Source organism: Nilaparvata lugens, chromosome 9 (genome assembly GCF_014356525.2).
Source record: "Nilaparvata lugens isolate BPH chromosome 9, ASM1435652v1, whole genome shotgun sequence".
NCBI classification, from domain to species: Eukaryota; Metazoa; Arthropoda; class Insecta; order Hemiptera; family Delphacidae; genus Nilaparvata; species Nilaparvata lugens.
The window spans coordinates 12,915,382-12,940,397 of record NC_052512.1 but is presented as its reverse complement, the minus strand read 5'-3'; the positions used below and the strand labels follow the sequence as shown (position 1 = coordinate 12,940,397).

Sequence of the window (25,016 nt, the reverse complement as noted above, 5' to 3'; positions counted from 1 at the left end):
TACCACAATATCAACTTCTCAACTACACAACAAGTAAAAAATGTATGATTCCAAATGAAATCTATTGTCAAATTATTCTTGTAAGATAAACATTAAGGTGTTTCCATGATTTTCATCAACTCTGTATAAATAGTTGTAGGTTTCAATGATTACAATACAACAGTTCCGTGAGCGCGCTCTTCAAATCCAGGGGGTCACTAGTATTAATTCTGATACAAGCTACAATTTTTCGACAATTGGACATAGCTGAATAGCTGATAACTTGAGATTTGTACAGCAAAACACTTTCAAAACACAACGATTTTCATTAAATTTGACGGGTATGATCCTTTTTTAATTTCACATCAACAAAATATATTATAAGGTTCTTTGAAATTTTGTATTCTATTAATTCTGGTACAAGCAAAAATTCTTCAACAATGGGACAAAGCTGAATAGCCAATAGCTTGAGAATTGTATGGTGAAATGCGGCAATAGATTTTCATGGAAGTTGACTGAGTATGCTCCTTTTTGAATTCCACATCAACGTATACTAGTGGTTCTGTAAACAGTAGGCCTGACGCGGTATTCTCATTTACAAGTACCTGATGTCACCTTGTATATACATCGAACCTTGTATATACATCGACGCGCAATTTAAAAAGGAACATACCTGTCAAATTTCATGAAAATCTATTACCGCGTTTTGCTGTAAATGCGCAACATATAAACATTAAAAGAAATACGAAACCGTCGACTTCAATCTTAGACCTCACTTCGCTCGGTCAATAATATAAGGTTTTTTGAAATGTTGTATTTTAATACAAAAGAAACAGGAGTCTCCTTCAAACACCAATATTACCCTGAAAATCAGACTATAGAATTATTCATCATAAAGCAGCTGTCGAGTGGATTATTAATTGCATGCAATTGATATCTCAATGTAACTTAGTAAAAAAAATCAGCTTTCATGTCAAAACTCAAACTCAAACTGTTTATTCCTCAAAAACAAAAACACAATACATGTTATAGCAGCAATAAAACTCAAGATATACACAGAATTATAACATGACTATGAGCCTAGTAGCCTATGTTGATATTATAATGTGAGTTATATAAAATAAAATTTCTAAAAATACATGACCATAATTAACAAAACTGTGACTGTTAAATTAACAAACATTGATAACTATTATTGCTGTTAACACAAATAACTGTTGAATAGGAGGAAGGTCCCCGCATGGGCTGTGCCTGTGCGCGGGGACCGAGTTGCATTGGATTTTGATCAAGTACTGCACCGTGTAATAGTTTATTATTATTTTTAAGAAGAAAAATAAACATACACATATATGTTCACATATGCATGTATAGACCTACACATACAAATGCATACCGTACATACATAGAGAGAGAGAGAGAGAGAGAGAGAGAGAGAGAGAGAGAGAGAGAGAGAGAGAGAGAGAGAGAGTGAGAGAGAAAAGAAAGAGAGAGATAAGAATATAAGGATAATGAGGAAATTAATGTAGAATAGGATCTAAAATCTGAAGAGAAGATATAATATTATAGAACTGAGAATACAAAGATAAAAATAAGATTGGAGATCATTGAAGATAATATATCAGAAGGGAGGAGAAACTATAAAATGTATTTTTAAATATAAGTGGTGTGGGCTGACCTTAACATATTTTTAGAAGATTCTCTACCAGTTTGAATTAGCCATGAGGTAAGCATTCTTTTGTAGATATTTGTGCTTGGTAAAACTGTACGCAAATCTGTTGGGATATTCTGGTAGATAATATGGATAAGATGGTGGGGGTTGGATGCTGATGCAGATCTATTGATAGGGGGGACAGTTATGCCGACATTAATTCTATATCTAGTTGGATAAACATGGTTCACAGGTTGCAACATATTGACATTTCTTTTAAAACCAAACAAAAGCAGGCTCTTGATGAAAAGTTGTCTCAGGTCCAGCACTTTAAATGAATTGAACAACGTTATTATGCAATGATGCATGCAATTAATAACTGAAAGTAACATAGTATGGAGACCTTTCTCCGCTTTTAACTTGGGCTGACCTGTTGCCAGTATGTCTTGAAAAAGTTTAGCTCTTGATGTTAGCATTTTTGATACACCAGCCATTAGCCGTTTTCACACTGATATCTCGCCGAACGACATAGAGACGGAAAGTAATCTGATGGACAGTAAGTATAAGAAGATGCTGTGGTTTATAACTGTACGAGGTCTAATTCAAATTCTTTTATTGTTGTGAACATTGATACAATGTATATCAAAGTCATAGAAACATAGTATAATAAAATATGAAAGTATGAGAACAATACATAGATAATGAGATCAACATAATAAAATATAAAATATCACACTGTTCACTGTATCACTATGTACTGTTCACAGAACTACTAGCTATGAAATTATTGAAAAATATAATTCCTTGCTTAATAAAATATAAATGATTATTTTAAACGAGAATGAACAGTTAATATTACATCAACAAGCCCGTATCAGCTACCGTCTATAGAAGGCATTAACAAGACAAAGTATCGGCAACATTGACCTGCTATCTTTCACCACCGTTATTATAACGTGGACCTCACTATAATTCTGACTCTTTTCAAGATGGCGGATTTGGTACACGAATTTGTTTGATTCTTCCATCTATATGATATATGTTCTGTGGTCTCGTCTCTTGACTTGTCAGACCGGTTGTTCACTCTTGTCTTCACTGTTCATTGGTTCATTCAGTTTCAGTCATAGTTTTCGTCTCAGTGCTTCGGTTGATGTATTCTGCATGCCAAGTTCAGTTGATTTTTGGCTTCCTAACCTATTTCAAGTTGAAAATACTGTTATAAGAATATCTGCCGATAGCATTTCGAACAGTGTTCTTTAAGGTTATAAAATACGGTACCGGTAGCATTAAAGTGTTGTTCGTAATGTAGGAATTTGCAACTCAAAAACTTTTTCACAAATAAATCTGAACAGTTTTGGTTTTTGCACATAGAAAGGATATTTTTGCAATTGCATTGGTAAGTCCGTTTCAGCTCTTATGTGTTTTTGCAGATCATTGTTTAATTGATATTTGAAACTTGGCAATAATAAATTGTATTTGAGTGTTTTTCATAAATCTAAGAAGTGAATCAGTCCACGTTTTAATGGCAGTTGTGGAGAAAGATAAGGGAACAGAGTTGCCGACTCTCTGCCTTGACACTGTCTTCTGTTGAGGATAGCTTATACTAGTAATGTGATGTAATATTAATACTGTTTATTATTCATGATTGAAATAATCAATTATGTTTCATTCATCAAGAAAATATCCTTTCATTTCAATGATCAAAGTAATGAATTTCCATATTGAGATGATATATTTTGTTAGACTAGTTAATTATTTTCCTACATTGTTTAAAAACGATCGGGCAACGTCGAGGAGCTAGCAACGAAAAGGATAGTGCTATCTTCTTTGTTGAATGATAGACAAGAATAGCAACACCAATGTTAATCAAATACTGCCATTATAGGTATAACGTGGACCTCGCTATAGAGTCGTCGCTTAGGAATTGCATCTTTTAAGCAAGACAAATTCAACTGTACAACACTGTAGACGTTTTTATAGGCAATCGGAGAGCTTGCTGTACCGACCAAATAAACGCCTCTTGTGGCTTCACCATTAGCGACGAATCTAGCCGCGCGGCTCAAGCGTTAATGTATGTCAGAATAGCAGGTAACCCGTGCTCCGCAAGGGTATATTTTGAAACTTGGTAAACTGAAAACTTGACGTAATGAAATCTTGAAGGGTTTGAAATATGCTTAGAACTATCCTCGGTTAATTAAAAATCTATATGCGAAATTTCAAGTGGTTTCTAGAGACCCCTACCTGTGCACATCTTTACTTGTCTACTTGACTACATCTTCTAATCGCAGTACAATGTACAAGATTATGACTAGTCGTGGTAATAAACCTCAACAGTCAGTGATCTAGAAAGACAATTGTACATTGTTTCCAGGCACTTATCTTTTCCATGTACATTTTATTACCTCTCAAGTCACTTTATAAGAAGTTGGTATGGTACAGTGTCTATTCTCATCCAGTTGATGAATTAAAATGGAGTTGAGCCGAGCGCTCGGTGTGACTAGACGTGATTCTGTAGCTCTTCAAATTTTCAAATAATATCAGTGTTTACTCACGTTTAAATAATATTTTATTAGGTGTGTTGAGTTCCCGTATGTGTGAGTGTCACTTACATCACCTAATTCTGCTGGAGCTGTGAGTATAAGGAAGTTATGGTTGATTTTTAGTTTCTTCTTTTTCGTGAAAGGGCTAGAGGTTAGACAGTTCCATTGCTTGAACTTGTAATCAACCGAAGTATTGGAGTGAGAGAACCGTAGATTGAAGTGAGAAAAAAGAGAAGTCTCTATCTAATCTTCGACGATTTTTCACTTGTCAAAGTGGTCGTCCTTAGCAACTGAAAGGCGTCCTTAGCTACGATACTTCTTGTCAAAGTGTGCATAGCCTGCTTGATTGGAATTGTTTGACAGAGTCTGATGTTATCATTGTTTGATATTATTGTTTAACTGTGCTATTTGAAAACAGCTGCGAAACCATAAGCAGTCTATAAGCCGCGCCAAATTCAATTTCATAGCTCTTCAAGTGCATCACTTTCATTCTTCTTTTGGTTTAGTAACAACGTAGTGCAATACTTCGGAATAATAATAATTATCATTGACTGCTCTAATATTAGTGAAAATCCTATTCTTAATCCATTTTCCTTATTACAGGAGCTACCCTATCACTTCCTGCCTTGATAGCTCTCTAGGCATTTCCACGCCCTTTCTAAATTCCCATTCTCATTTTTCACTAAGGCTTATAAGAAATAAAAATGACTAGAACGCGAAGCGAGTTTGAGAAAGCGAATTATTCAGCACAGCAAAGTCTAAATAATATTAAAAATGACCTGATCCACCAGGAAGTAGCGGAGATTGCGGTGAATATTCACGGTATCCTTTCTGTGATTTGTTGCAAATATTCGAGTGACGCGATAATCGATTTGGTGCCTGAAGTCACATCATTACTCAATAAGTATGATTCCGCTATTAAGGTGAACAACGACTTACAGGTCTCTGTAGCTAATATACTTGAAGAAAATAAATTATTAGTAAAATCCATTGAGTCAGAGAAGAACAAGAGACGAATTGATTTTGAGGAGTCTTTGCAATGTGAAGAGGTAGCGGAGGGTGAAATCAAATCTTTGAAGATGGAAATTGAAGAGTTTAAAATGAGTCTGCTTGTATTGAAAAAAGAAGTACAAGACAAGGATACAATAATCGATCTACTCCGAACTGACTGTGAGAAACTTTCTTCCACAAATGAATCGACAAATTTTAATTCCGGGACCGAGTTTGTTTTACCCAGACACACTGCCAAACCAAAGAAGTGTGACTCTAACCTGACAATACCGACTAAGAACAGATTTTCCATATTAGAGAGTAATGATTCGCATGACATGCAACCTGCCAGGGAAGATGTTCGGAAGCAAACTAGTTTTCAAAAAGAAAATTCAACACCTTCTGCTGTAAAGCAATCACGAAGAAAGATGTCGTGTAATGTTCGTTTATATGCTGACAGCCAAGGCAGGGATGTTCACAGGAGCTACAAGGGTGACAATAATAACTTCACGGCCATGATCAAACCAGGAGCTCGCTTCAGGGATGCTGTGGAGGAGTCTGGTCAATTGAACGACAATGATGTCAATGTCTACTTGGCTGGCTCAAATGACATAGCCTGCAATGAGAGAGAAGAGCTGCATTCTGCTCTGAGAAATAAACTGCGTGATCTGCAAAACCGGAGGGCTGGCAAAGTGATTGTGTTTTCTGTGCCTCACAGGCATGATCTTCCACGATGGTCTGTAGTCAACAAGGAAATTCGGAGGGCAAATAAGGAGAACTCGAACTTGTGTAAACATTTTAGAAATGTCACTTTCGTGGATATCAGCAACTTGGGTAGGAGATTCCACACATCGCAGGGCTTCCATTTGAATTCTTTGGGGAAAAGATACGTGAGTGACAGGATCATGGACGTGGTGTGTGAGCTAGCTCAACAAGAAAAAACATCTGACTCAATCCCCCTCAACTATTACACTAACTCTTTTTTAGGAGTGGATCGAGTTCTGTAGGATTGTCATGCTCTGAATACCAAAACATTGTTAGTGATGCGGAACAGGCAGACCCGGAATCACAGGTTTTGCAGTCTGATTTTGCAATGTTTCATTGGAATGTGCAGGGTGTCATGAACAAAACTGATGAGTTGGGTGATTTGATTAGAGAGCATAATGTCAGCGTTTTGGGTATTTGTGAACACTGGTTGAAAGCTTGTGAGATAATTGAGGTTGGTTTGACTGGCTATAGATTGGCTAGTGCATACAGTAGACCTATAGAACGGAGGGGTGGTACGGCTATTTATGTAAGAAATGATCTAGAATACTGTGAGCTTACTTACTTGAAGGAAATGTCAATAGCCAGTATATGTGAAGTTTCTGGGGTTCTTGTTTCGAAATGGAATGTGATTTGTCTTGAGGTGTATAGAGTACCAGATAGGTGTAATTTTGATTATTTCATTGAGACGCTTCACGTTGTTTTGAATGTTGTATCACAGAAAAAAAAGTCAAATGCATCCATTATTCTCAATGGAGATTTTAATGTTGATTTACTGGTGAATGATGTACATAGATCTATTTTTGTCAACTTATTAAATAGCTTCAATCTTAATTTAACTGTGTTTGATGTGACAAGACCAAGCAGGATATGTATTGACAGAGGAACATGTATAGACAATATGGCTACTTCCATACATAAAGATAGAATTAAGTCTGTGTCTGTTATACCGACCTTAGTATCAGATCATCACTCATTGCTTGGCTTATTCACGTTGTCTGGTGGAAATGACTTGAAGCAGAGTGATAATGTTTCTCGAATCATTCGTCCGATTAATAATAGTTGTAATAAAAAGTATTTCACTCTTCTACTGAGCAAAGTTAATTGGTTGGATGTATATGCAACAGGCAATATTAGTGAGAAATTTGAGTACTTTTTGAACAAATTCCTAAGTATAGTTGATACAGTTTTTCCTCTAAAAACGGTCAAGTCCTCCAAATTGAAGAAAACCCCAAAGTCTAGATGGTACACTGATAATTTATCAGCTCTCAAAGAGGAATGTTTGAATATGTATAGTCTTCACAAGTACACGGGTCTGGCTTACCATTGTGAATTGTATAAGATATTGAGATCCAGGTATAAATACATGGTATTTCATGCTAAGCGTGAGTATTATTGTAATAAAGTATTGCAGACTAAAAATAAATCACATGCTATTTGGTCAGTCATAAAAGAGAATTTGAATGTTAACGATAGAACATCGGTACCACAGGTAACTGATCTCACAAGTGATAAATTTAATAAATGCTTCCTTGATAATGTAGAGTCAACAAAACAAAATATCCAACAATCAAAACATGATATGCCATATTATTTGAATAAATTTGTTCATGCTAGACAGAATAATATCAACTCTGTTTTCTCAGTTGGCCATTTCAGTGTTGAAGAGGTCTATAACGCCATTTTTTCTCTCAGTAATAGTATGAGTTTGGATATGTATTGTTTGAATTCTGCTCTTTTAAAACTTGCTGCACCTTATATAGTGGAGGTATTGTCATATTTATTCAATCAATGTGTTAAAGAGGGTGTAATTCCTGTGTGCTTGAAATTGTCAAAAGTTATTCCACTGTATAAGAGAGGTACTAAATCTGATTGTAGTAACTATCGACCAGTGTCAATCATACCAATTATTGCGAAGGTTTTTGAAATATTGCTGAATACTCGACTAGTTAAATATTTTGAGGGTGAACAGCTTTTTTCAGATAAACAATATGGTTTCAGATCCAAAAGAGGAACCAATACTGCAATTCGTAATTTTGTGAAAGCTTGTGTGGATGCTTTAGATAGTAGAGAAAAGGTCATGGGGAGCTGGTATGATATGAGTAGAGCATTCGACACAATATCCCATGATATATTGTTATATAAGTTGAAATACTATGGCTTTGATCGGTCTGCTTTACAACTTTTTAAAGAATATTTGTCAGGGAGGTACCAATCGGTTTATTTTAACGGGTCCTTTTCAGCATATCTGCCTCTCAAATCAGGGGTACCTCAGGGATCCATATTAGGACCCACATTGTTTATAATATATGTTAATGACTTACCATTAGCGATAGGAGACGATAGAGTGAATACATACATGTATGCTGATGACTTGGCAATTCAGGTAAATAATAAATGTTTAAATTCAGTTGAACGTTTTATAAATGATGCAAATACTGTTATAAAAGACTGGACAGCAGCCAACTCACTTAGTCTGAACAGCAACAAAACCCAAACGATGAATTTTTCCTTGGCTAATTATTCAGAAAATGGGGAGGTGAAGTTTCTGGGTGTGACGTTAGAGTCAAACATGAAATGGGGCATACACATTGAAAATATAAGTAAAAAAGTTGCTAGGGGTGTATTTCTCATCAGGAAATTTAGACCTTTTGTCAATGTTGATGTATTGCTGTCAATTTACTATGCACACATTCAAAGTCATTTGTCATATGGCATAGTGGTTTGGGGACACTCGTCTGAAATGAAAAAGCTCATGATTTTACAAAAAAGAGCTGTGAGAGCTATTTTTAATGTCCACTGTAGAACTCATTGTAAACCTTTGATCAGAGAGCTAAGAATACTCACGGTTCCATCTCTTTTTATTCTTGAGTGTCTGTTGTATGTAAAAAGTTACATGCATGAAATGCAGACAAATAATTACATTCACAATTATGGAACACGCCAGAAGACATTGTTGCATAGAAGTCAATGTAACTTACAACTAACTCTGAACAGTTTTCATGAATTTGGTAAGAAAATTTATAACTTGTTGCCAACGGAAGTCAGAGAATTAAATATGAGCAGTTTTAAAAAATGTGTGAAAGATATGTTGTGTGAGCTTTGTGTCTATAGTGTTAATGAGTTTGTAGAATGTTTGACATTTGATAACACATCTATAGACATATAGAATATTATTGTTCTTGTCCTGTTTTTATATTGTTGATTTGTTATTACTATTATTATTGTTAGTGTTACAAAACGTTACCATACTTATATTGTATTGATGAATGAAGAATGTTATATTGTGAATGTACCTGACCTTGTTATACAATTTGTTTTGTAATGACAATAAACAATTTTGATTTTGATTTTGATTTTGAAATAATATTTAATAAATCGAGGCATAATAATATTAAACAAAATTTGATACATTACCAAATGGAGGCAATTCTATCCCCATCTATTCATTTTCGAATCCCTTCTGAAATGTATAAATCTATTAATCGCATAAAAACTTATCAAGCCTTTTATTCTCCAGTATTTTGGAGTTGTGGTCTAAGCATTGTTATTATCAAATATTTATTATTTTTATGCTGTGTCATGGAAATATTCAATTTGCTTTATTGCTATGTCAACTCCTTTTACAAAACTCAGGGCTCACAATGATTTAACTTGGAATTTCCATTTTTGGTGCTGAACCATAGAGAGAATTGAATTCAATCAAATACTGCACGGAAATTAATATGAGTTTATACGACCTGTGGGAGTTCATATTCGTTCAATTAATTCAGCTTAGGCTATTGTATAATAAATTGAAATTTAATCCAGTATAACGAAAAATCCAATCTAGAATGAAATGAATCAATGCTCTCCACAATGCTATTGTTAAATGATTCTAGTTTCCTCCAATTGATTTGATATTGCAAAGATCAATTACAAATGGAATCGTATTAAAATTGAAAAATTATTAAACATTGATTAGACCAACGATTGGATTGTATTAATTACATCTGAACTTTACACAAAATATCTAATGCCACCAATGAATTAGAGAGGTTGAAATTGTTTCTAGCATTAATTGTTTCAGAAGCTTCAATTTCAACTTTTCATTTCCACTATGAGATTAACAACATATTTCTATCACCTCGTCACCTCATTATTTAAGAATCAATATGAAGAATTTCAAGTTAATTAGTCCAGTAGTTCAGACGTGATAATGCGTCAAACGTAATTTCCCTATCCGTATTATAGGACGGGATATTATATTATGCTTATTTTCCTATAAACCAGTTCTGTCTTTTATTATAGTCATATCGGGGGACCGAGCTTTGCTCTGGAGTGTAAAAGCATGGAAAATTTGTAACGAAAGATTGAATTTATAGTTTATATTTATTTAAGTTATTCATTTTCTCAGTCGTACAATTATTTTTACAGTTATATGAGGAGGCACAACAGGCTTATGCCCAAAACTGTCCCTTTTCAAATTTATACTACAGTCCAAATCAAAATCTAGGTTAAGCTACTATCACTCATCAAAATAACAATTTATTCACACTTCAAAAAACAAATACATCATCAATTACAAATAGATATACTATGAATTCGATTTAGGGCTAAAGTGCACGTCCAGTGCCAACATACCTGTCATAAAATTGTTGGTTGGGATCGATTTAATATGTTATTTTGAGCACAAAATCACAAAAATTAAACGGCGGTCACTATTTTTTTAAAGATAAACTAAGTTCAAAGTAGCACAACTTTACATGCATTTAACCTATAAGTAGCTAAGGTTAGGAAAAGCTTTAGGTTAGGAAAGCTTAGGTTAGGAAAAGCTTTGGGTTAGGAAAACTCAGATTAGGAATATCATAATTTGATGATTTTAATAATCAAAATGGCTGCTACTCATAGGTTAGTTAAATGCATGTAAAATTGTGCTAATTTGAACTTAGTTTATTTTAAAAACAATAAGTGACCGCCGTTTAATTTTTGTGATTTTGTGCTCAAAATAACATACTAAATCGATCCCAACCAAAAATTTGATGACAGGTATGTAGGCACTGGACGTGCACTTACACCCGATTTAGAATAATATACTATGTTTGCTACAATATTTGTTAATATACTAAGTATCACTAATAGCATCTAGCTACTATTTTGGATTTTCTAAAGTAAACATGTTTTCTAAAAAAAGATAAATGAACGAAAATAAGTTTCTCTTGCTGAATCTTTCTTCTTGTGAGATCAGCTGGATGATCCCACACACATGCACTTGTTCACTCTCTTCCATTACGGTATCTACAGACGACAAAATTTCCAGCTTTTTCTCCAAGGACGTATTTATCCTTTTAATGTTCCTCAGCGAGTTATCCAAGGATTGAGACCTAGTGCAATCGAATTTTCATATCATAAACCTACTTTGTTCCAAATTTCGTGAAAATCGTTATAAATATATAGGTCTACCCATATAACCATATATCCAGATAACCACATAACCATATAAAAATAAATATACAGAAATTGTTCGCTTAATATTATAGGATAGATAGATATAGATATGAGTGCTTTTAAATCCGTGAAAAAACAGAAGTGATTGAAGGGCTGTAATTAAAAAAAAAAACAAAAAAACAGCTGTCATTGATTATAATCAATGGAGGATCTTTTTCTTATCATACCAAGAAGACACATGCATTAATAAAGAGTATGTTTGAATGCAGAAAACGCAATTTGCATCAGGTCATAAGGTTTCGCCCTTGAAACTTCACTAAAAAACTGACATTGGTTGTGAATTATGATCAAAATTTTGAACTCAGTGACAGAAATTTCACTAGTCTATGAATGTTGTTCAATCAGTTATCATTGTTCAACTGAAATGGCTTTGTAATTCATTTTAGCTGACTTTTGGCCTTTTCACTGTATAATTCAATTTTGCCAATAGGCTACACATGCAAAATCTTTGGCTGAGTAGTAGGCCTATGTAGGCTAACATAGACTACGTCTTTGATAGACATATTCTTTGTCGGCTATGATTGTAATGGATGGTGCATTATGAAATGAGAGATAAAATGAAATCAAATTTTATCCCTTCCTAAAAATGAAAGAAAAAAAAATATCAAGTAACTTGAAAAATAGTGAAAACTTTAACGTAAATTGAGAAGCTGCTATTTTGAGGTATTGGACATATTTTAGTATCTTTCTGATTTTTCACACGCCGTCAAATCAAATCTAATATGAATCAGATAAATGAGTTCCATGAATCTTGTTCTCATACTTCAACCTATTTAGGAATAAATATAATCTTGAATTTATGTAGCCCCCCTCCGATCATTCAACAACCTATCGGCAGAATTGAAGCGAATCGATTATAGGAAACATTTTAAAAATGAAGTAAAAGCCTGGCTTCTATTACAAAATGATGTGTGGAGTTTATTTTCATGCCTAAAATAAATATGAATTTGCGGGTTTCATTGGATGAATGGATGTCTTATTTCACTCTCGGAAATTATATGAAGATACATTCATTATTATTCAAGATACATGAGTTGTTTTCGTATAATGTTGTATGGAGGGAAATTTATAAAAAGAAATATGTATATGAGGCTGCTTAATTACTTGAAATGTGCATCTATTGTTTGTTATTTTTCTAAATGAGGGAAAGTGGATTGAAATGTTAATTTTATTATCTAATTTGAAATTCCTTACCCTGTCATATTATGCAAGCTCCGGTTCGGCATGATAATTCTTTGTTCCTTTTTTTCTTAATTAAAAATATGATAGTACCCCAAACAGAACTGTTAGTCCTCGGGGTACTTGAAATGATTTATTCTTCTATTGATGTAGATGAGCTATTGGGATTTCTTTGAACAACGTGTAATTGTATATTTTATTATCTTTATTTATTTTTATAATTTGCAATATTGTTGTGATATACTCTACTTTTAATAATTTGTTATTATGTGTAATGTATCAATCGGGAGAATAAGTTAATTTATTACTACTATTATATAATAATAATAATTATTAGTCTATTATTATGTTTCTCAGTCATAGGAGGTGAGATGTTCAAGAATACTTTTCTTCTGCTCTTATAGTTTTTTCGGATTATCCCATTTAGAGAAAGAAGCCTTCTTGTTTATAACTATAACTAGACATAGTTGTGATCATCTATAATATAATCAAGTAAAGAATTAGCTTATACATGTACGGTATAGGAAGTTCACGAATGACGCATATCACGTCTGACCTACTGAAATGATTAACTTTAAATTTTGCATACAGATTCTCAATTTACCGAGAATGGTTGTAGGCCTATTTTGAATTGTGCAAGATCTCAGTAGGTACGTCAAGTTTTCAATTAGACTCTTACGGAGCACGGATTACCTGCTAGTTATAAATATAAATAAATTGAAACAATGTAAAATGCAATGTCACCAATTTGAAGACATAATCTCATATAATGACCTTGAACGTGCTAAAGAGAGAGAGAAAGACGATGAGAGAAAACTTTAAAAAACGTCCGAACGTGAGTTAAAAAGTTTGAAAATAATGTTGAGAGGGAGGAGTGAAAATAAAGATGAGAGGGTCAGAAGAAGGAGAGGCTATGGGAGAGTGAGTGAGAAGTATTGAGGTACAAATTGTTTGGCCAGTCTATCTTGTGTTGCTTCAGTCAGAGAGTTTAGAAGGGAATCTCAACCTACCGATTGCGCTCAGCGGTCAGAATGTGTTTGGCCACTCACATATTGATTTATTTATTAGGTTAGCAAAAACAATATTGAACGTAACAAAATGAACGTCAGTGACGTCATCATGAGTAACGTCATTTCGCTCTCACTATCAGCCGACATTATGTGTACCCCGACTGAAGGAGCGAAATTCAAACTCACTCCAGTATCCTAAGGAAACTTAAAACAAAACACTACTGTATTATGACAACATATTAGCCAAGTTAATGAGATACAGATTTCTATCCTATAAATCCATTCTAATTGATATTAAACGATTGGGCTAGAATCATTCATTCTTTAAGATCTTGAATGAATGATCTCTGTCAAATTGGTTCTAGCAAAAACATCGTCTCAATCACTTCTGAATTTGTTTTAATGAGTGATATATATAGATATTATATATATATATATATGTTATAAATTATAACCTTCAAAAACTAATAACTTCGAACCTCTGTCACTTTGCATAGCAAACATATCACCACTGTTCATATTCTCACTCATGGTGACAGACTGAAAGAGTCGAAATGTGCTGATTATCGGAAAGTTGACGGGGTGGTGCGGTTTCGACAAACCGGGGGATTCCCGGTCGGTAACAGCTTCGACATACTGTCAGAGCTGTAAATTCAATGTATTTATGATTTCAAAATTCTTCAGAAGTTTAGTCGAGATAAATCAATGGAACACGGAAGGAATGGTCGTTATAAAGCAGATGGTTATCGGAAAGTATACATTAATACCGTTATCACTTCAACAGAGAGAGATTGATTGAGTACTTTATTTATGTAGATTACAATATATACTGGCTTATACACTTATATACCATAGCTTACAATACAGCAAAATTATAGATGGAATTTACATAATATAGACTAAGAAAATAATTATTGAACTGCATATGATATGAAAAAAGCAATTGGTAATAGCTATAGATAATATTGTTATGCATCTACATAAATTGGCGGAGTTTGGACGTATCAATGTCCATTCTTCGGAAAGAATATACAATGTAGAATGTAGAATGTCCAGTGTCTTCTCGCTGTAGTTTTCATCTTCTTTTTCTCCTTTTCTCCTTGAATTACTTGTAATTGCCGGTTACCTGCTCAGCTCTAGTCTCTGGTCATCGAGAATCGCCGAAGAAAAGAGAAAAGTGAGCGAGAAAAAGAGTGTGAGAGAGCAAGTATGTGTGTGAGGTTGAAAACAGAGAAGAGGATCGTCAGAATGTGTCGGATAACCGGATGAACCGTTACAAAATTTGTCTGAAAGCTCTAAAACTGCAAAATTGTCTCTGGTCCATTAGTTTTGAAATTAATGCAAATTGATTGAAATCCTGCCGTTTCTAGATCTAGCATAGAAGAGTTTGCTCATCTTTGCTTAACCTATTTCGGACTATATGTAACCTTATCTCAATTTGGAAGAGGAATAGCACAATGTTACCTTATGCTTACTCTCTCTATCATTTTAATGATTTACTTATTGTATGAATCAATTGTATACTTTTTTAAGAGAAAAAATTTCCAACTTCTCTAAATTTCTCTTTATTGTACTTTATCAGCTGTTAGATTTTTTCTTCTTAGTTTTTATAGTGCATAGTCACAGTCTCCTTCTTTCTCACATATTCTCCTTTTCCTTCTCATGTATTTTTCTCTAGCTTTTTCTTTTTTGCCTTCTTTTCTTTTGTTTCCTTCCTTCGTTAACTCCTCTTTTTTCTCTCAACTTCTTCACACTAGTCTTCTTTCTCCTTTTATTCCTCTTTTAAAGAAAGAGATAACGAGAAGTCTTCTACATCTTCCTCCTGTCTCTACACACTTTCTTCTCTCCTGTCCTTGTTTCATTCTTCTTTCATCACTTTTTCTCTCGTCCTGCTTATTATTCTCATTCGCCCTTTTTCTTCTTTCTTCTCGCATGTCTTTGTTTCATTCTTCTTTCATCATTTTTCTCTCGTGCTGCTTTTTTCCAATTCGCCCTTTTTCTTCTTTCTTCTCTCGTGTTTTTGTTTCATTCTTTTTCCATAATTTTTCTTTCGTCCTGCTTCTTTTTCTCATTCGCTCTCTTTCTTCCTGTATTTTTCTTCTTCCTTCTCTCGTGTCCTTGTTTCATTCTTCTATTATCATTTTTCTCTCGTCCTCCTTTTTTTCTAATTCACCCTTTTTCTTATTTCTTCTCTCGTGTCCTTGTATCATTCTTCTTTTATCATTTATCTCTCGTCCTGCTTCTTTTTCTCATTAGTCCTCTTTCATCCTGTCTTTTTCTCCTTTCTTCTCTCGTATCTTTGTTTCATTCTTCTTATATCATTTTTCTCTTGTCCTGCTTCTTTTTCTCATTCGCTCTTTTTATTCCTGTCTTTTTCCTCTTTCTTCTCTCGTGTATTCATTTCATTCTTCTTTTATAATTTTTTCTCTCGTCCTGCTTCTTTTTCTCATTCGCCCTTCTTCCTGCTACTGATTCTCCTCTTCCTCTCTCCGCTCTCTGGAATAAATGAGTGATCTGACCAAAGAATTGGAAAAAAATCAATTGCCTCGTTCATTGAAAACTGAGTGAAAATGTTGTTACTGAGAAATTTAAACAATGAATCATTGTTAACAAGTAATTGATATTGTTGCACACAATGTCATGGATTTTGATAATAGTACAATGAATACAATCAATAATTGAAGTTATTTTGCAATATTTGGTGATTAGTCTGGGGTCATTGTGCAAACTCCATTGTAGTGACATTCACTCACTGCCAGCAAAGATTTAACGGGAAGCATTGGTGTTATCAATAAGGGATACTGACAGTTTGAAGTGAAACACTATACTGGGTTTCAACAACCTCGAGAGCTCAATGAATTAATTACATGCCAAATTATTAGCTATTCATATTTCGATAAGCATGTATGGAAAAGTAATTATGCATTTGAATGATTCTGATTATAGTGGAATATCAATATTATGAACGTTCTTGTGTTCCAAAGTTGGTGAATCGATTAGATTATCTGATAAAATTCATTTACATGTATTGAGAACAGATATCTAGTTTGTGTAGAAAACTTCTTTGGATAAACGCATGTATTTATTCAATCTTCTCAACCAAACTTTTGATCAATTCAAAAATTCTCCCCAACTCTGATGAGTTAGTAGCCGTACAGTTCACTTTCTATATAATGAAAAGTCAATCTTGAAATAAATTTATTTCAATTATTATAAAAATATAAAGAAATGAAAATTGTATTCAAATCAATAAATTTCATCTCATCAACTTGCACGTTCATTCTACAATTTCTTGGAGGTAATTCATATGAAACAGTAAAACTCAGCCCGCTTGATGGGATCACCCTGGGGACTTAGGCTCAACTCACACTTACGCAACTCAAGTCGAGAAGAGACTGCAACTGTAGTCTTTTCTCGACGCAGCATGTGTTTTCAAATGGAGACGTCGCGGAGACGAGAATCGACTGGTCTGAGTGTCACCATTTGAAAACACACGCTGTGTCGAGAAGAGACTAGAGTCGCAGTCTCTTCTCGACCTGAGCCACGTAAGTGTGAGTAAGGCGGGATGCACACCGGAGAAACGCGTTTCGTGAAAAAAGTTTCAGGAAACGTGAAACGAAAGTTGCTCACAATCGACTGAAACGCAAGCGCAAGTGAAACGGATTGCATGAAACAAGTTTAATGAAAGATGGCTTCACGAAATGCGTTTATACGGTGTGCATCCCGCCTTAGGCTCAACAGTTCGGTCCTGCTGAGCGTTCGATCAGCGGAGGGTCACTAGAATACAATACTACCCGTTCAAAGACATCATTTTTGAAAATATCTTTCCATAAGCAATAGATGCTCTTTTGTATCTTCACAAAAGCAACGTGTTGCATCCGAATAGATACACAAGGAGCTTTATTCTATCTTTCCATAAGCAACAGATGCTCTTTTGTATCACCTCAATAGTAACGTGTTGCATCTGAATGCAACAAGGTGCTTTATTGTATCTTTCCGTAAGCAACAGATGCTCTTTTGTATCTTCACAAAAGCAACGTATTGCATCTTCATAGATACACAAGTAGCTTTTATGTATCTTTCCATCAGCAACAGATGCTCTTTTGTATCTTCACAAGAGCAACGTGATGCATCTGAATAGATACAGAAGGAGCTTTCATGTTTCTGTCCGTAAGCAACAGACGCTCTTTTGTATCTTCTCATAAGCAACTTGTTAGGATACAAAAAACGTTTATTGAGTAAAGAAGCTACCTTAAGCGAACCACAAAGAGGCTGCTTGACAAGGTTCCATTTTATACAAAACATGTAAATTCAAATATAAATATTATATATATCAGTGAACGTTATTTTTACAAGAATTTATATAAAAGTCAATTTTATCATGATATTAACTAATTGTTGCCTCAGCTCTCAAAAATCTTCAAAGTGTTATAATGTATAGTCAACCTGAACTAACTTACATACAAAAAAATTAATAATAATAACAATAATAATACTGATGGTCTTGCCCATATAAGCTCTTAGGCTTGTGCGTGGGTAATGAGTGAGAGGGATGATGATGAGAGATGACTACTACTTTTTAGGTAGTCGGGACCGACGACCTATCGTCTCCTCCGAAAGATGGTATTATTTCTATATATTTATTTTTTTATTTACAAAATGCATACAGGTATGGGAACAACAGGCATTATATCCCAAAACTGTACCCGATTCAATATCACAAAGTTCTTCATAAGTAACATGAGAAAAAAGTTAATGAAAAATTGAAAATTAGTACAAATAATAAATAAAATAATAGGGAATATTAGGAATAATGTAGGATATGAGTACTAATATCAGAAATAATACACAAAATAATTTAGTTATGAATATGAGAGGACAATAAAACTGAATTTTGTTTCACTCCAAAGCAGCACAGTTAAGAGGACAAAAAATACTGATGAGAAAAAAATCATAATATGTTATACTGTTGTAATAATAATTAAACTACCATCAAGAGACAGGCCATACAACTCATGCTTCACCGACCACATAGGAGCCACCCTACTTGGACAAGCGCACAAGCCAATTTTTTATATAAATTTCTGTCATAGATAACTTGTACGTCCACTACCCCTCCATCCCATAGAAAAATCTGATATGATTTGCATCAATACGCTGCATGAGAAGGGAGTGTTTCGGCCTTTAATAATCATGTGTTAGCCTTCAGATAAAAGGACTCATTCAATTGAGCCCAATTCATCTCTAAGTCAGGTTCAAGTTATAATGACAGTGTTTGATTAGCAATGGTATTGCTATCCTTGTCTATCATTCAACAAAGCGGATAGCGCTATCTCTTTCTCGATTTGCTATGTTGCCAGATCGATAATAAGAATGTAGAATTAATAATTAATTAACAAAATATTCCCTCTTAATTATGAAAATTCATTATGAAACTATTGAAAAATATAATTGATTATTCTAAACAAGAAAGAACAATTAATAAACTTGTATCAGCCACAGTCTATAGAAGTCATTAACAAGACAGAAGATCGGCAACGTTGTTCTTCTATCTTCTCCACTGCCATTATAACGTGGACCTCACTATAGTGATCGCATCCCAAATAAGTGCAATGGAATAGAAATAAGTTAATTATATCAATCGACCATCAAACATTCTGATTTGACCTATATTGCTCAATTAATGTCAATAAAAATTATTAGATCTTTGATATACAGTTTTTCTGTATTCATTCTTAATAGAAATGCTTTTAGAGGGCCGGTTTCCGAGCTCGGGATTCACAAAGCTCGAGATTTTGAACAGCTGGAGTCAGAAAATTTGCTCTCTGTAAAGGGCGTAGTCGTAGTCAACGTTTAAATTAAATTTCGAAAAACTAGAAAATTGAACACAGAATAAAATGAAGAGAAAATAATGTAAAGTTTCAGCTATTTTGAATTATTTAGGAATGTTTCATTTCGTCAAGGTAAAACGTTTCCAATTATAGAAATGAGAAAATAAGGATTATCATAAAAACTACGTCTACACTGGTTTTGGAAAGCCTATTTTCTGGCTCCAGCTGTTTAAAGTCTAGAACTTAGCTAAATCCCGAACTTGGAAACCGGCCCTTAGACATTAATCAATGAATGATGGAGCCAATCTGGAAAATTCGTACTTTTTACTTTGGAAAGTATTGCTTTCCAAAAGAAATTAAGGTACTCAAATTTATAAATTTCTATACGTTTCAAGGTCCCCTGAGTCCAAAAAAGTGTGTGTGTGTCCCAATCTCGTCTCCCAATCAACGGAATAACTTGAAATTTGGAACTTAAGGTTATAATATAAATATAAATATCCACTATAAATATACTATAATATACACTATAAATATCCGACACGAACAATTTCATTCATATGCAATTCATGATGGCGGCTAAAATGGCGAAAATGTTTTGAAAAACAAGGTTTTCTGCGATTTTCTTGAAAACGGCTCCAACGTTTTTGATCAAATTTATACCTATAATAGTCATTGATAAGCTCTATCAACTGCTACAAGTCCTATATCTGTAAAAATTTCAGGAGCACTGCATCATCTATGCAAATTTTGATTTTAGATTTTCAATTATCAGGCTTCAGATACAATTTAAACAAAAAATTTCAATTGGAAAAGATTGAGCATGAAAATCTCTACAATTAATGCTCAGTAACATTTTCACCAAAAATTGAAAATAAGCTCGAAATTAGAGAAAATAAGATTATTGAATTGCAAACTGTTGGCAACTGTTGATTCTATTAAATCATTCACCATGGAGAGATAGTAGACCTCGTGTGTCTCCAGCGTTATAGTCCTGTCAAAAGCTCGCTCAGATCTTAGAATAGTACACTTGAGATGCGCGTGAACACTAGCGTCAGGTGATCAATTTTCATAACGGCAAGGAAAGTTGTGTGAGTGCGCCACTCTACTACAAACCAATGTTAATCACTTTTTGTGTAGTTGTGAATTTGATATTGTGGTAATTATTTATATTAAATATAAATAAAAATCGAGCCTCAAATTTTGACCTTCAATAACGTTTTATTTGTGCACCGATCTTGATTATTCTTTTTTAGTTGTGTTCGTTATGTTCAGGACCAGGTTTATGGCCTATCAAATCTATCATCCGACTTCAGGACTCTTTCCTACAGTCCTTTAAAGTTTGCATGTAATCCTAAGGCTAGGGCCACACGAGCGTACAAAGTGCACCCGTTGCAACTTACTTTTTGACGTCCGTTGTAGAAATGCATAGAAGTGAATTGGTGACAACACACGAGGTACGTGTGTACCAAGTAACGGAAGTCGTAATGGACGGTGATTTTTGAACTGCGCAGAAATGCTACAACGCACGTCGAGCAATGCTAAAGTTATTGCTTCGTCTGTCCCATGATTGGGGTGATGTTTTATTCAGTAATGATGTCAACTATAAATTTGATAAATTTCTTGAAGTCTTTGAAAATTACATTGCGTGTTCAAAAGTGAGAGTCGAATCTCAAATAAATTCAACAAATTTAAAGAAGCTTAAACCATGGATAACTGATGGTCTATGTGCAGCAATCCACTCGCGCAATAAATTATTTAAAAAAATGAAAGCAAACCCAGAAAACCTAAGGATAAAAAATAATTTAAAAACTTATTCTAGAAAAATAAAAAATTGGATTAAAATTCAAAAACAAAAGTATTATTCTACATTAGATCAAATGCCCCCTCGGAAAAAATGGCTAGTTCTAAATAAACTGTGTGGAAATCCGAGAAAAACTAGATCTCATGATGAATTGAAAATAGAACACAGGAATGAAATTGTAACGGATCCAAAAACAATAGCAAATCTATTTAATGATTTTTTTGTTAACATTGGCAGAGACGTTTTAGCTACTTCTTATGGTGCAGCTGATAATGAAAATGACTATCATAACACCTTCAAGGAAAGAAACCATCAAGCGTCTATGTTTTTTGAAGCTGTCACCTATGATGAACTGTTAATTTACATAAAACAATTAAAAAATGGTACTTCTTCTGGAGATGATCTTATATCTTCTAGAATTTTGAAGGATGTTGCTCTGACCATTGTTCCCATTCTAGTTGATATTTTCAATTGCAGTCTATCTACAGGAATATTTCCTTCTGGGATGAAGCTAGCAAGAGTGGTGCCAATCTACAAATCCGGTTCTAGATTCAAGTTGAACAATTATAGGCCTATATCTCTGCTGTCTGTCTTCTCAAAGATATTGGAAAAGATAGTGAAAAGAAGACTTCTCAATTTCCTCAACTCATATAACTTTTTCTATAATAAACAGTTTGGCTTTCGTGAACGCATGAATACTGAAATGGCTCTTGAAAGACTCATGTCGGTTGTTTTCTGTGGCTTCAACTTCAGGCCAGCGCGCTGTGTTGCAGGACTGTTTTTGGACATCAGAAAGGCATTTGACACGGTTAACCATTCAATCTTGTTGAATAAATTATCTAAGGCTGGTATCAGGGGCATGGTTCTGGATTGGTTCTCTTCATATTTGAAGGACAGGCAGCAATATGTATCTATTGGGAGAGTGAAGAGTGAGGTTCAGGGAGTGGACTGTGGTGTACCACAGGGTTCCGTCCTTGGACCAATCTTGTTTCTCATCTTTATAAATGATCTCTACCGGTATTCGTGTGAGTTCAATGGTATGCCTGTGTCCTTTGCAGATGACACTGCCTTGGCATATTGTGGACTGGATGGCCCCAACTTAGAGAGAATGATGCAGGATGATTTGGATAAGCTATTGCTTTGGTTCAGGCACAATAGAATACAGCTCAATCTTACAAAAACAAAATATATATTGTTCACATTAACAACACCATGGACACTGCCTTCTGCACTGAAGTTTCATGGTGCCTGTGATCGGAATGACTGTGACTGTGAGGTCGTTGGTCAGACCAATGCCATTAAATATTTAGGTGTGATTGTTGATGAAAAGCTTAACTGGTCTCAGCATATATCTATCATAAAAACTATCTGTTACTCGTCCTGCGAAAATTCTATTTCTTGAATAAATTTCTCCCTTTAAATGTTCTTAGGCAGTTATATTTTGCATTTGTTGATCCAAAAATAAGTTATGGTATTAATTGTTGGGGCTCCACCTATATTTGTCACTTGAAGCCATTGATAACGGTGCAGAAATCGATAGTCCGTGTTATAAATAGAAAGGGTAGATATGAACATTCTTTTCCTCTATTTCAGTGCCTTGGATGTTTGCCTCTTAGATATATGTATGTGTTTAAGGTCCTGTATATGTTCTTTGTAATGTCTGGAAACGGTGGTCATACGTTGCTCAGGGATGTTCCCAGCTATCAAACTAGGAGAGTGACAGCTGATTTACTGAGACTTCCCAAATCGTATACCACTTGTTTCCAGAAATCGTTTGTATTTCTTGGCCCCAAGTTTTTTAATAACATCCCAATTGAAATCAAGAGGCTTCAAAATCAACTTGTTTTCAAAAAAAGAATTCTTAGATGGCTCAGAGGTCTTATGCCTGACCATTTAGAATCCTTATTCAATGTTATTTCGTAGTTAAAATGAAATTTTGGTGGCTGGCAATAAGCATTAGTAAGATGAGCTGTTATTGGAAAGTGTGCAAGGTGTGTGAATGTGAGAGTGAATGGTTGCTAGTCTTTTCTTTCTCTTTTCTTTTTCTTTCTCCTTTTATTCATGCATTTAAAATTAGTTGAAGTGATATTCATTCCTGCTTGCAAACGTGGAGTATTGTATACTTCCAGCAGGTAGTATTTTTTATTCCGATTCACAAATTTACCGTATATCTAATAAAACATACCAGTATTTATTTTATTAATCTTCCATTAATTATTTTTTATCTTACTGAGCTGAGTGTTTTGTTTTTCTTATTGATTCTGAATGTGAATATTGTGAGTTTGAATAAATAAAATTTGAATTTGAATTGTATAAAGCCAACTGACGTTGACGCACCACACTCAACGCTCGTGTGGTGTCTTTGGCGACGGCCGCAAAAAGTAATTGCAACGGACTCGCTTTGTGCGCTCGTGTGGCCCTAGCCTTATGGGAGAAGATTTGTGAGCTGGCCACAAACAGAAATAAAAATCAGCTGTTATAATCATTTGCGTCATCCAACAGCCATTGATAGATCTGTTTCAAAATTTTATTTTTACTGATTCACAAAATTTTAATTTTTACTTTCCTTGCCCTATTACCATGGGTAAGGAAAGTATTGCGTTCCGAAAAAAATTAAGGTACCCCAATTTCATGTTTTCTATACGTTTCAAGGTCCCCTGAGTCCAAAAACATGATTTTTGGGTGTTGGTCAGTGTGTGTGTCTGTGATCACAATAACTCCATTCCTAATTAACCGATTGACTTGAAATTTTAAACTTAAGGTCCTTATACCATGAGGATCCGACAATAAGAAATTCAATAAAATTCAATTCAAAATGGCGGATAATGGCTAAAAAACCATGTTCTTCACGGTTTTCTCAAAAACGGCTCTAACGATTTCCTTCAAATTTATACCCTAAATAGCTATTTATAAGCCCTATCAACTGACATGAGTCTCATTTATGGGAAAATTGCAGGAGCTTCGAAATATTCCTGAGAAAAATGAATTTTCGCCACACTGCACAGAAAGCAGCTGTTTTCCAGTCCCTACGTAGATCTGAAAGACCTTGTTTGCAGACGACGTCAGAAAAGGGTTTCTTTTCCGGTCTAGGCCAGAAAGTTGTCTCTTTCCAGCCGCTTATGGCTGGAAACAACGCGCTAATTATTATTAATAAGTCATCCGCTAGATCGGGCGAGTGTCCACTTTCATAATAAGCTGAAGTCGCCATGATTTTACTTCCAGTTTCGAATCAAACTAATTCGCTTCGCAACCAGTTTTATTCAATTATTTATTGTTGATTAGTGCATTCCGAATTTTCAAAAATGCTTGAAGATGACTGTGGTATTCCAAGTGAAATTTTAAAAGAATCTGAAATCCTGACTGCAAATCTTCTACCACTAAAATCAAGAGATAGGTACGATAGCTTAACGAGTATTCTTTATTTTGTATTCTTTATTTATTTTGTCAGCAATACCTGTAGTGTGGCGAAAAATATCGTTCGCACCACGGGCAAAAATGTTTTTCCAGCTCTCAATCTTTTCTAGTCCTCGGCCTACGGCCTCGGACTTGAAAACCGATTTCGAGCTGGAAAAATCTCATTTTCTGCTCTAGGTGCGAAATATACTATTTGTTAAATTTCTATCACGATTTTCTCAAAAATGACTTGACCGATTTTTTTCAAATTCATACCCTGTATAGTTATATATCAGTTATATATAGTTATATAGTAATATATCTATTAACTGGCATGAGTCTCCTCCCTGAGAAATTAATAGGTGGTCCACCCCATCCTTGAGAAATTTACTT

General features: G+C 34.4%; 1 protein-coding gene across 3 annotated transcripts in view; it reads left to right on the top strand.

Moving 5' to 3' along the window:
- Window positions 1-2,721: 2,721 nt before the first annotated feature.
- The window catches only part of LOC111064355 (chondroitin sulfate synthase 1), a 93,724-nt gene continuing 71,429 nt past the window's right edge, over window positions 2,722-25,016 (top strand). For all 3 annotated transcript variants that reach the window (XM_039435503.1, XM_039435501.1, XM_039435502.1), the window contains exon 1: window positions 2,722-3,023. The gene's annotated coding sequence lies outside the window, so the exon portion shown is untranslated. The remainder of the gene's footprint in view (window positions 3,024-25,016) is intronic.